The 11,761-nt window shown below is 44.6% G+C and overlaps 1 protein-coding gene across 10 annotated transcripts in view; it reads left to right on the top strand.

Annotated features, from left to right (window-relative positions):
• The first annotated feature begins 3,650 nt into the window (after positions 1-3,650).
• The window catches only part of EPB41L2 (erythrocyte membrane protein band 4.1 like 2), a 680,749-nt gene continuing 672,638 nt past the window's right edge, over positions 3,651-11,761 (top strand). For 8 of the 10 annotated variants that reach the window (XM_085611888.1, XM_085611891.1, XM_085611887.1 and 5 more), the window contains exon 1: positions 3,651-3,782. The gene's annotated coding sequence lies outside the window, so the exon portion shown is untranslated. The remainder of the gene's footprint in view (positions 3,783-11,761) is intronic. The other 2 variants (XM_085611880.1, XM_085611890.1) reach the window with 2 other exon arrangements.

The following is an 11,761-nucleotide window of genomic DNA, read 5'->3' as shown; positions in this document are numbered from 1 at the left end:
AAGTTAAGATCACAAAAGCACAAGTAAAAACAAGATAAAACAGTTTAAAATTCCACTTCATCTTACATAAAATCCATAACTGCTAGTTCATTTCACATATTTTGAGATTATTTATCTAACAACCCCCCCTTCCTCTTTTTTATACAAGCCCATAAAAACTTGTCTACTGAGAAGCAGACTAAGGGATCAGGCAATGATTTTAAAATATAGACTGCAGCCCAACATTGTTTAAAATGTTGGCGCTCTAAAACCGGGACAATATAATCAATCCTTTCCTTCTCATAGAGCCTGCAGAATAGTATTAAATGTAGCTCAGTTTGAGGGAAATGATTCTCACTGGGGCACAAAATCAAATCTGAGAGGTTATATGTTTTTTCTGGGTAACCTAGCATCAGCGGTATCATGTTCATACAAAATCTTAATAATATGAATTTATGTTGTGCCCTGGTGACCTTTGCTAGGTAAAAATTCCCTCCCTCTATCAGCGGTGGGCATAAGCGATAGGCAAGAAAGGCCTGTTTGACCCGATTCTTCTCCATTCGATGATGTTCTGCTCTCAATAAGAACGTTTTAGTTAACTTTTGTTTTGAGATCTTTCTACAAGCTAAGGGATCCTTAAATAACTTGGGGGTATCCAATATCCTTTAACACCGACTCAACTCAGTTAAGCCACCTGATCTTTCTGTAGTTTTCCAAATTTAGACAATTTCTTTTTATGGTTTGCGTCAGGGTTACCATATCCCTCCGCCAGATTGAGTGCCACAATACGATCAAAGCCAGCTGGATTGGGTCTGAGATATAGGGCAAACCCAGTTCTGTATGTAAGATATAGTTAGAAGAGGAACCATGGAGGCTCACTAGAGACTTAAAAAAGCTGTTCTCAACAGTTTGAAGTGGGCCTATCGATGCCATACCCCAAACACCTGCCCCGTAAATTACTGCCACCTTAGTTTTCGCTTGATAGATATTCTTTATCGAGAGTAAAGGTCTAGCACCCACCTTTTTGGAAAAAGATTTTATGGTCGAGAGACTTCTCTCCATACCCATCAGCCTTCCCTCCACCAACTTTGACCAGGTTAAAATTTTGTCAAAGAGAACCCCCAGGTAGGGGAAGGTATCGACCACCTAGTTTTTTACTAAATCCGTGTGGAGGTACGGGGTTTTATCTCTTTTCCCAGCTCCGGCTCTAATGGCAAAAGATTTGGTTTGGTTCACTTTCAAATTTATGGAGTCCATAAATGATACATACACAGTTATCAGGCGTTGGAGGGCTACCCCCGTTCTTGCGATCAAAACCGCGTCGTCCGCATAGACCAGTATCGGTAAAAGCTGAGAATTTAAAGCAGGGACATCCCGTGTAGACCCCAGGAGGGGATTCTCAACTCTATTTGTATAAATAGAGAAGAGGAACGGGGCGAGGACGCAACCCTGCCTTACACCCCTGGCGATTTTAAATGAGCGGGTGCATTCCCCGTTTTTACCATAGCGGACCGACGCCGTGGCGTTTGAGTATAGCTGTCTAATAAAATTGGTTATGGCTGATTCGACCCCCATCTCCTCCATTATCTTCCATAGCTTTGCATGTGCCACGCAGTCAAACGCTGCTGACAAGTCCACAAATGCCACGTAGATCTTCCCCTCCTTCACTCTGGAATACTTGTCTATCGTCAGCGCTAGGTTCAGGCACTGATCCACAGTACCCTTTCCCCCGCTGGAACCCATACTGCGCCTGGATTAAGATGTTATTCTCCTGGGCCCAGCCCTCCAACTTAAAAAGGAGGAGATGGCCCATGAGCTTTGCTGTGGTATCCAGCTGGGAAATTGGTCTGTAGTTCCTAGGATTTGCCCTGTCCCCTTTTTTATGCATTGGGACGATTACGCTTGTTGACCATGAGGGGGGAAGGCTTAGAAAAGCTATGCTATTGAGCACATTCATTAGTAAAAGCACCCAGACGTCCGGGATTTCTTTAAACAAATCAATTGGGACCCCGCCCGGTCTTGGCGCCCTTCCAGGGCAACACACCAACAAGCCTCTTCTCACTTCGATTAAGTGAAAAACCTAAAGGATTCTGTGAAATTGGGTCCCTAGTACGTGTAAGAGCGAGTGGGTGGGTGCCTGAAGCAAAGATATTTCCGACATGGTCCACCCATGCGTTTCCGTCAACATTAATATCTATTGAGGGGTCTACAGAGTTTTTTAAACGGGGTGCAATAACAATCTTCCAGAAATCATGACTATTGCTTGTATTGACTGCATCTTCCAGTTCAGACCATACCTCGTCCTTGAAGGCTCTTTCCCTGTTTTTCCTTGCTAGCGTGTAGTCGGCCCGCAGCGATCTTATTTTGTTCGGGATTCTAGATTTATTTTTCAGGCCTGTCATTAGAGCCTTCCTAGCTTTCCTCCAAGGAGAATCAAACCAGCCTTTACCTCTTCCAGTATTTAGCTTTTTAAAGCGTATAAGGGAGGTTTTTACTTTCTCTAAAAGGCCGCAGAAAGAGGTCACCACCATCCTTGGATGTGAGGGAGTTTCCAGGCAAATGGATATATTTTCCTGACTAGTCAAGACAATTTCTGAAACCATCTTATGTTTGTCAATTTTAGCACATTTAATTTGAAAACCGTTTTTCCTCGCCATGATTGGTGTGCCGACTTTCTACTACTCACTCTATTACTCACTCTCTACTACTCACTCTACTACTCTCTACACTCTCTACTACTCTCTCTCTGCTACTCACTCTCAACTACTCACTCTCAACTACTCACTCTCCACTACTCACTCTCTACTATTCTCTCTACTACTCAATCTCTACTACTCTCTCTACTACTCACTACCCTGCACCTCCTCTACCTCTACGGGCACACATATGCACATTTATATGTGCACATATATATATATATGCATATATATGCATTTGCATTTATATATATGTATGTGTATATATATACATACATAAACATATATATACATCTGCCTATCTATATACATATAAATGCATGCATATATATACATTTACGCATACATATGCATGTTATGTACACGAAAGTTTGAAAAACACTAATAAAAGGAAAGCTAAAAAGCCACCTAATTACAAACAGAATTGCTTTAACTTAAACGAGGGCGAGACCTAGTGCATTTTCAATGCTTGTTTAAAGTGCTGGCAAAGGGGCTGACGCTTCTCCTCCATAGCGGAGGAGCTGCCAGAGCAAGTTCTGCTTGCCTCTAAAGCAGCACAGACAAGCCTGATATATTTTAGCAGTCGCTGAGTTTGACAACGAACGCAGCGAGACCCGAACAGCACGAACCTACAAAGCATGACCTAAGGCCATTCAGTTATTAGCAGACCTATGCCCAATGAGGGAAGTGAAGTCCCGCACATTTTTTCAAGCAGCCAATGAGAGACCACATGCTGTGAACCAATCAGAGCCCGCGATGACCCCTCCCACCCGCCCCAACGCGAAACTACAGCCCAGCCCACAATGTAAATAGGTGGTTTGGTACCCCAGAGTGAGGCATCGGTGCATGCTAACGAATGGTGGTAGAGATTTGTCAATTAGTCTTTATGCCCTATACAGCGTCAGGATAGTGGATGAAGGCCAGCCTTCTACACGGTCCCTGCTTCTGATTGGGCGAAAACACGTGGACCTGCTGGGACGGACGAAATTGTCAATGATGACAGCTTCCGCTAGTCTAGGCTGGTGCGCTGTTTGCAAGAGCCGTGGATTTGGTAATCGTGAGAGATAGGTGAACGGTATTCGGATAGGACTTCCTACCTGACCACAGGTACGTTTTAGTGTTTCTGGCTTCCGTGTAAGAGTTTGTGCGTGCGTTTGTATTTGCGGGTGCTCGTGCACGCATGACTGACTAATTATTTACTATTTTGTGCATCTCGCGGCGCGAACCAAAAGACTACTGGTGCTTTTTTCTAAACGTATCGATGCTATGCAGTTCGTTTGGATATTCACTTAACTGACGACAAACAGAAAAACGAATGGTGGGAAAAATGGTTAGATAGAATCCCCTTGTGGAAGGGCTACATGACACAAATCCGTAAAAATTGATTAACATCACAAATAACCGGGTTCTTTTTGCTAAGCACAGCATTGTGTTGTAGTCTGTCACTAACGGCGACTTTCGTGTCAAGGCCGTTTGGATTTTGGTCTCAGCGCTGCCCTGATTAAATACACAGCCTTATATTTTAATAACCGACATGAAGCCAGCATATGCGTATCACGTCCTTATCAATGCAGCTACAAAAATAGAAGTAGGTGCCGTAAAAAATAGTTTCCGTTTCAGATGACACGTTCAAAATGCACAATTTGACACAGTTTTGAACCATGCTTTGCAGAAATGCAGTATAAAAAGTGCATGGCATCTGCAAATCATTCCAAGTTTCATCTGCGATAAAAGACAGCTAACAAGTCCTAATCCTGAAGATTTCAATCTGCTTTAGAAATATGTTCATTAGAAGTCCTGTCTTTACCAGTCTGAAGTTGATACTCCTAGAACTTATTAGATGGGTCGATTCTTCAAGTATACGTAATGCCCAAAAGGATTTGTCAGGCTTTATTAGGCAGGAAAGAGAAGAAGGTACTATGACTGTTCCAAACTGCGGTTTACCCCGCAGACCACAACATTATGGAAACAATATGTTCGTGCCTCCCATCCCCTCAATACCTCTGGATTTTTGAGCAATTTATGTAGAAACTGTGCTGTAAACTGCACCATTTGACCGTATTTGTTTAGAAATATTCTTGGTGGCTTGAGTGTAGAGACTAAGTAAAAGAGCTGAGATTTGCTCAGTCAAATTAAAATAAGGCGTTTAAGCCCCACCACTTTCAAAGTTCACTAGTTGCCCCTGAAAATGGGTAGTGTCATACAAGAAAATATCAAAAAAAGGCACATTGGTACAATTGTGGCATCAAGTGATCAACCTTCACTAAATGCGAAGCACAGGTAGAAGCAATAGAAACCAGTACCCATTAATATCAGATTTCTCAAACAATATATCTTTCAGATGAGGATTGTGATTATTCAGCCCCATAATATAAATGCATATTTGTCTGAAAAAGCCCACCAGACCTTGCTTTTTCTCTTGGATAGATTTCGTATCCCCCAGCCACTCCCTCCAAGAAACCTAGGCAGTTTATCACAGAAGTGAGAGAAGTAGTCACTTAATGGGAGATTAATGACTGCATTGGATGTACCTAATTAAATGGTTGCTTCATCAGTGTTTTTTTTTGCCTACTCTATAGTAGGTGTTAGACCTGGCACCATTGGCGTGGGTCTCCCTTCCATTTTTATTTTCTGTTGGTTCCTGTGTTTTTGCTATGTTTTTGCTGGTCTAGATGCTTTGGGCGCTTTGCCACTACTATTCAGTGCCAAAGGGCAAGTGCTACCTTTTGTAAATTGTTGTAATGGATTAGTGACTCCATGATTGGCTATTTGATTTACTTGTCAGACCCTAGTACAGTGCACCATGTGTGCCCAGGGCCTGTAAATCAAATTCTGCTGGTGGGTTTGCAGCACTGGTTATGCCACCCACAGAAGCAGCTTGTAAAGTGTGGCTCAGTCCTGCCATTGCAGAGCCTGTGGGTAGTCTGGTACTGCCATGTCGACTTGGCAAGGGCACACACTTGCCAGACCCCAAACCTTCCCTTTTCTACATGTTAGTCACCTCTAAGGTAGGCCCAAGTCTGTTAGTTTGATTGAAAAGGATAGTGGAGGGATAAAAGAGTTAAGGATTTGCATTTTTTTTTTTTAGCAGTAGGAGGAGGCTTTTGGATGAGTAAAAAGGAGTTTTGGAGGGGAAGAGTCAGAGGGAAGAGTTTAGAAAGGTTAGTTTTTCGGGATCGGTATTGTAAAAGAGGTGTCAGATGATGCAAGAAGGGGTAGAGTAGGGGAGAGTACATTGAAAGTATATAGATGCATAAAGGAGGTAAGTATATGTAGATTAAAGATATTGATAGAGGTGCAGGATGAGAAAAAGGGTAGTACATTGGATATGCTTTTTTAGGAGAAAAGTAACAAACACACAGATCCAAGTACATGGAAGGATAATAGATGCACAATGGAAGCAAGTACATGTACATCAAAGATGATTTAAAAAAATAATAATAATTTTTTACAACCTAATTATTTTACATCTTTATTCAAAGCAATACGCAAAGATGGGTACATATCTATAGTAAATACAAATGCTTATATACAGCGGGATATGCTGCAAATTTCTGTTTGCGTATGTGGAGAAGAGCCAATTCTTGAGTAGTTTTCTGAAGGTAAGGTGGTTGTCTGTGGATCTTATGTTGGGGCATAAAGAGTTCCATAGTTTGGCTGCTTGAACAGAGAAGGTGTATATGTTATTCAGTTATTCGGATAGAGAAGGGTAGGTGGCGGGATAGAAGAGGGGAAGAGGTTTGTATTTATATAGCGCTTGCCACCCATGTTTATTTTCTTGTATCTTGGGATTTTGAGGTGAGATGTCCCTGTAGAGCTGAGGTTCCTTTGTTGAATGTGTTTGGTGATTTTATTCTTGATGAAGAGCAGTTCCAAACAATATTGCTTTGTGGGTGATACAAAGTAGCTTGAACGTGAATCTTCTGGCAACCGGTAACCAATGCAGGGCTTTCAAGGCAGGTGAGATGTGGTCTCGCGGTTTGATATGCAAGAGTAGGCTGGCAACCGAGTTCTGAATCCATTGTAGTCTTTTCATGGTTGTTAAAGGTGACCCGTGGTAAAGGCTATTGGCGTAATCAAGTTTGGATAGAACAAGGGAGATGGTAGCTTGGACCTTGTGTGGAAATCCCAAATGAGGGAAAATTAGTCGCAGTGTTTTTATAGTGACAAAGCTTGATCTTGCTAGTTTGTCCACTTGGGCATTCATCGATAGCTTGGAGTCCATCATCATTCCGAGGTTTTTTTACTTCCTTCGATACTCTAAGCGTGATCCCAGTTCATCAGGCCAGGCAGCAAGCGGGTCCTAATGTTTCCAATTGCCACACATGAGTATTTCCGTTTTGGAAGCATTCAATTTGAGATGCCTCCATGTCATCCACTGATCCACGGTTCTGAGACAACTGAAAATTGGGGATTTTCCAATGTCTTTGGGGCATTCCAGTTGATGGAGTATTTGCGTGTCATCTGCATAGTTATAGCACGTGAGGTGAAATTGATTGATCAGTACCGGTAATGACTTCATGTAGATGTTGAATAGTACATTTTCTTAGCTTTTTTGATAGCTGACTTGTATAATCTGTTAATTTTCTGTAGGTGAAGTTTGTCTTGTTTGGCGTTTGGTTTTGAGCCAGGTACGTTGCAACTTTCTAATTTGTTGTTTTATGTCTTTGATTTCTATGTTTCTCCAAGGTGCTTGGAGCCATATCATCTCCCAACCATGATTCAGTTGTGAATAGTATGTCTGGTTTTGCATCTGTGAGAAGGTCGTAGATGTGATGTTAGTTTTTAGAGAAGGATTGAGCATTTATTAGTAGACAGTTTAGAGAATGGGCTTTGGTGATAGCAAGACTTTGTTTTGTAGAAGAGTGATCAGTATTGTGTGGGTTTGTAGCAGATGGGTTTTTAGTGCTGGCATTAGCTGTGTTAGGATAGCAATCGTGTAGCTGTTCTGTATCATGTACCTCATCCAGCATGCTAAGAAGGCATTTCGATGGGTCTGCGTGTGTATGTGGTGGAGAAGGTGTTTTAGAGTGAATTGGTGTGCTGTGTTGTTTTCGTGATGTAAAATTGTTGTGCAGTAGACATGGTGAAGCAAGGTTGTGAGGTGTTGAGCGTTGCTTAAATTGTTTGCGTGTGTTTAGGGCGTAAGGTATATGAGTCAGGAGTGGTGGTGCAGCATGTGGGTCATGTAGTAAGTTTCTAAATTGTCCAATAGATGAGAGGGTGTTGGACTTGGCCCTTTTTGCAGGTTCATCCCTAAAACGTTTTGCCTTTCTCCTGGCCTTTTATCTGACATAGTGTTGGTGGTTCTAGGACTCTGGGCACTTTAGCACTGCTGTTCAGTATAAAGTGTGTGTGCTCTCTGTGTTACATATGCTAAGATTGGTCTACACCTGTTTGGCCTATTTAATTTACCTATCAGTCCCTTGTAAAGTGGTATCTCATATACCCCGGGCTGGTAAATTAAATGCTACTGGCGGGCTTGCAGCGCTGATTGCGCAACCCACCAAAGTAGTCTTCCAAACCTATCTCAGGCCTCTGCCATTGCAGGGCCTGTGCGCGCAGTGTTACCGCCGCTGTGACGTGGCACCTAAAGTGTTTGCCATGTCTGTGACCCTCCTTTTACTGCAAGTCAGTCACCCCTAAGGTAGGCCCTAGCTAGCCCTATGAGCAGGGTGCATTGTAGGTAAAAGGTAGAACATATACCTTAAGTGTGTGACATGTCCTGGTAGTGACAATCAGCCCTTTTGGTTTCTCACTACTGAGGGGCTGCCCTCCCATAGGAATGCATTGGGGATTCCCTGATAAGTGTTTCAGTGGTAATTCCAGATCTGAGAGGAGCAGTGTGGTCAAGTTTAGTATATTTGGAATTGTAATAATAAATGCTGCACAATGGTGTGTGCAGATTTAATATAACTATTTTAGAAATTCCACTTTTACAAGTTGGCATTTGTGTGTGCTATGTGTCTGCCTGCCTGATGTGAATTGCATGTCTGGTTTTTAATTGACAGGGGCTGGTGAGGTGTGTGTGTGGCTTCAGGAGGGGCAGGGTGAGTCAGCACTAGGCTGAATGGGACATCTGCATTTGGAGTAGTGGGAGGAGAAGTCCCTGGTCCCCGAATAGGTCTGTGCCTACCTTGTACAATGCTGGCTCTGCCCCCCTGTGGTGTGTCTGATGACGAGCCCCCACCTGACAACGGGGAAGAGGAGCCTTGTAAACAAAGTGCTCAAATTCCCCCCTGAAACAGTTTTGGCTGGTTCCCCCAAGCCCTATGCCAGGGTAGACAAAGCTCAGATGTAATATAAATATTTGGGCTGTGACCCCATGAGTGTTGTGTTGTTGTTCCTGTGCTTGGGGGGGATTGCTGCTGCTGGGCCTCGGGAGGAACCGCCACGAGGGACTGCCTCCCTGCTGCAGGGCCCTGTATGCTGGCCTGCCTGGACCCAGCTTTGCCCCCTGGACTTTTGACTCCTGCGCATCGTGAGCGCTTTACTTTTTCTGAAGGGCGCTTTGCTTTGTGGTGCTGGGAGGAGCTGGCATCTGCAGCGCTGGGCTGCATCGTGTGCGCCGAGGGTATCCCGGCGTGGGGATTCCCCTGGATTGCGTGATTAAACGGGAGCCTACCCCGCATCCACCTTTAAATTTGTGGGCGCCCACCCCGCTATGATGATTTATTACCGAGCGGGTGCCCACCCCACATTGCTGCTCCTTTAGTGGGTGCCCACCCCGCTTTATGCACCTTTGATGGCGGGTGCCCACCCTGCAATGGTCTTGGTTTAAGACCGGTACCCAGCCCGCATTGCGGTCGATAAAGAAAAGCCGCCGGCCCGACCTGGAAGCCAGGCAGAGTCCACCTGACTGTGGGCGGAACTCAGGAACCGTCAAGAGGAGTAGGGAGAGGAAGTCCCGCCCGCCGCAGAAGGCTGTCCGGAGCCTCGCGGGCACCCCTCCGAAGTCCCGTGTCCCAGGAGAGGGACCAGGTGAAGGCCAGTGAAGTAGGAGCCTCACGGGCTCCTCAGGCTGCCAAGACCAGGAGTCGCCACAGAGTCCCCCAGAGAGCCCGGTGAGTGGGGGCTCGGTGTTGCACCTTGTTGGTGCCTGAGCGGTCCTGCAGGAGAGCAGACTGCTCCAACGTGGCCACATTTGTTTTGTAGGACCCCAGTGGGGGTCCAGAGGGCCCAGAAGTGCCAGTGCCTCTTTTTCTTCGTTCACAGCTGCACCGCCGAAGCGGGCAGCTGCACCAAGGGGGCACATTTTGTTCTAAGAGTCCCAGAGTGGGGCTCAGGCGGCACAGTAGTGCCAGTGCCTGTTCATTTTGCCACAGCTGCCCCACCGGACTGTGGGCAGCTGCAACGAGGGGGCGATTTGGTAGGAGTCCCAGAGGGGAGCACCCAGGAGGCACAGTAGTGCCAATACCACTATTTCTTTGGGGGCATTTTTGATTCAGTTGCTGAGAAAGGAGTGAGGTACACTCCTGCCCTACCCCAGCGTATTGCGCGCCCTTTGATGTTGCTGCATTGGCAGCCAAGCCCTGACATTTTGGATATAGGGCATTTGAGCCCTAGAGAGAAGGCCAGTTGGCCAGGGGGTCAGTGTTAGGTTGGTAGGGCGCCATGCCCTAATGTGATTTATGTGGTGCCTATGATAAATGTGATTTATGCACCATGATGTATGCCTCTAATGTGATTTATGCACCCTGATCTGCTCATAATGTGTTTATGCTTGTGAGGATTATTGCATAATGTGTTTAGGCTTATGATGCTGATTGCATAGTGGGATTTATGTTGCTGGATAGAATGCTGAGTACAGTATTTTGCCAGTAGTTACTGGTTGTGTTCTACATTTACTATTTGTGCTTTGTGATGGTTCTGACAGTGGCCCAATTGGTCCTGTCATGTGTATATAATCCCCTGTGTATATTGCCTAGTGCCAGTTGGCACAGTGTAAATGTGTGATTATGTTTCTAATGTGTTTTTGATGATACAAAGGCTATTTTTATATAATAATGTGTGGAGTTTCTTTTTGTAGTGTGCCTAGTGTGTGCTGCTGTGTGTTTGTTGGCGCAAACACTTTACACTATGCCTCTGGGATAAGCCTGACTGCTCGTGCTAAGCTACCAAGGCGGTGAGCAGGGGTTATTTTCAGCGTGTAACTCCCTTGCCCTGACTAGAGTGTTGGTTTCTGCCTGGCTTTGGCGCAAGCCTTAGTCAACCAGAAATCCCATTTCTAACAGAGGTGGTTAGTAGAGAGTTGCTGTGTTGCTGTATCAGTGGTAGGTGTGGTGGAAGAGAGAAAGCTTGGCATTGGAATTTGTCCCTTTGTGTGGTTTGAAAGGTGGGTGTATGTTTGTATTTTGTGATGGTAAGTATTATGAGGTGTTGTGCTTTCAAGATCTTGTTGTGTTGGTGTGTGTGTGTTATGTTTTGTTTTTGATGAGTAGTGAAATGGGGCGCTGGTGTATTTGTTTCATGCACTGGATTTGTTTGTATAGTATTGTTTGCGAGAGGAGGTTGTAAGGTAGAGTGGGTGGTGATGTGTTTGAGTAGAGTGTCTGTTGTGTGTAGAACGGAATGAAGTAGAGGTAAGAGTGTTTGTCTAAGACTGGTTTGTTGCAAGATTTAAAAAGTGACGTGCCGTGCAGCGGATGTGTTGTGCGTTCGTGGTATTATGGTAGAAGGAAGAGGAGGGTGTTGGTTGGACAAATGATGGAAGGCTGATTATATGTTTGTAAGTGATAAAAGGTGGTCTGTTAGGAGTAATTAGAGCAGGGAGTGTGTGTCTGGATGGGATGTAGTTATGTATGGTTTTGAATGATGTTGTGGTAGTGGTGAGTGGATTGGTTAGTGGTATAGGATAGAGTTGTGTACTGTTTGTAGGTGATGGGTGAAGAGTTGCTGTTACCCACTCAGTCATAATTGTTAGGTCAACACAGAAGCAAGGTGTATTCCCTAGAGACTCATTAGCAGGCATGAAACCAACAGCAGTTACAGGAATGAATGTTACCACAAGGTCTTAAGCTTCATCATGGCACAAACCTTCCAATTTCTTTGAAGCATCTCTTCTTACTTGCCATAAACAGAAATTT

The sequence above is a fragment of the Triturus cristatus genome, chromosome 6, assembly GCF_964204655.1.
Source record: "Triturus cristatus chromosome 6, aTriCri1.1, whole genome shotgun sequence".
NCBI classification, from domain to species: domain Eukaryota; kingdom Metazoa; phylum Chordata; class Amphibia; order Caudata; family Salamandridae; genus Triturus; species Triturus cristatus.
This window is presented reverse-complemented; position numbering and strand designations above follow the sequence as displayed.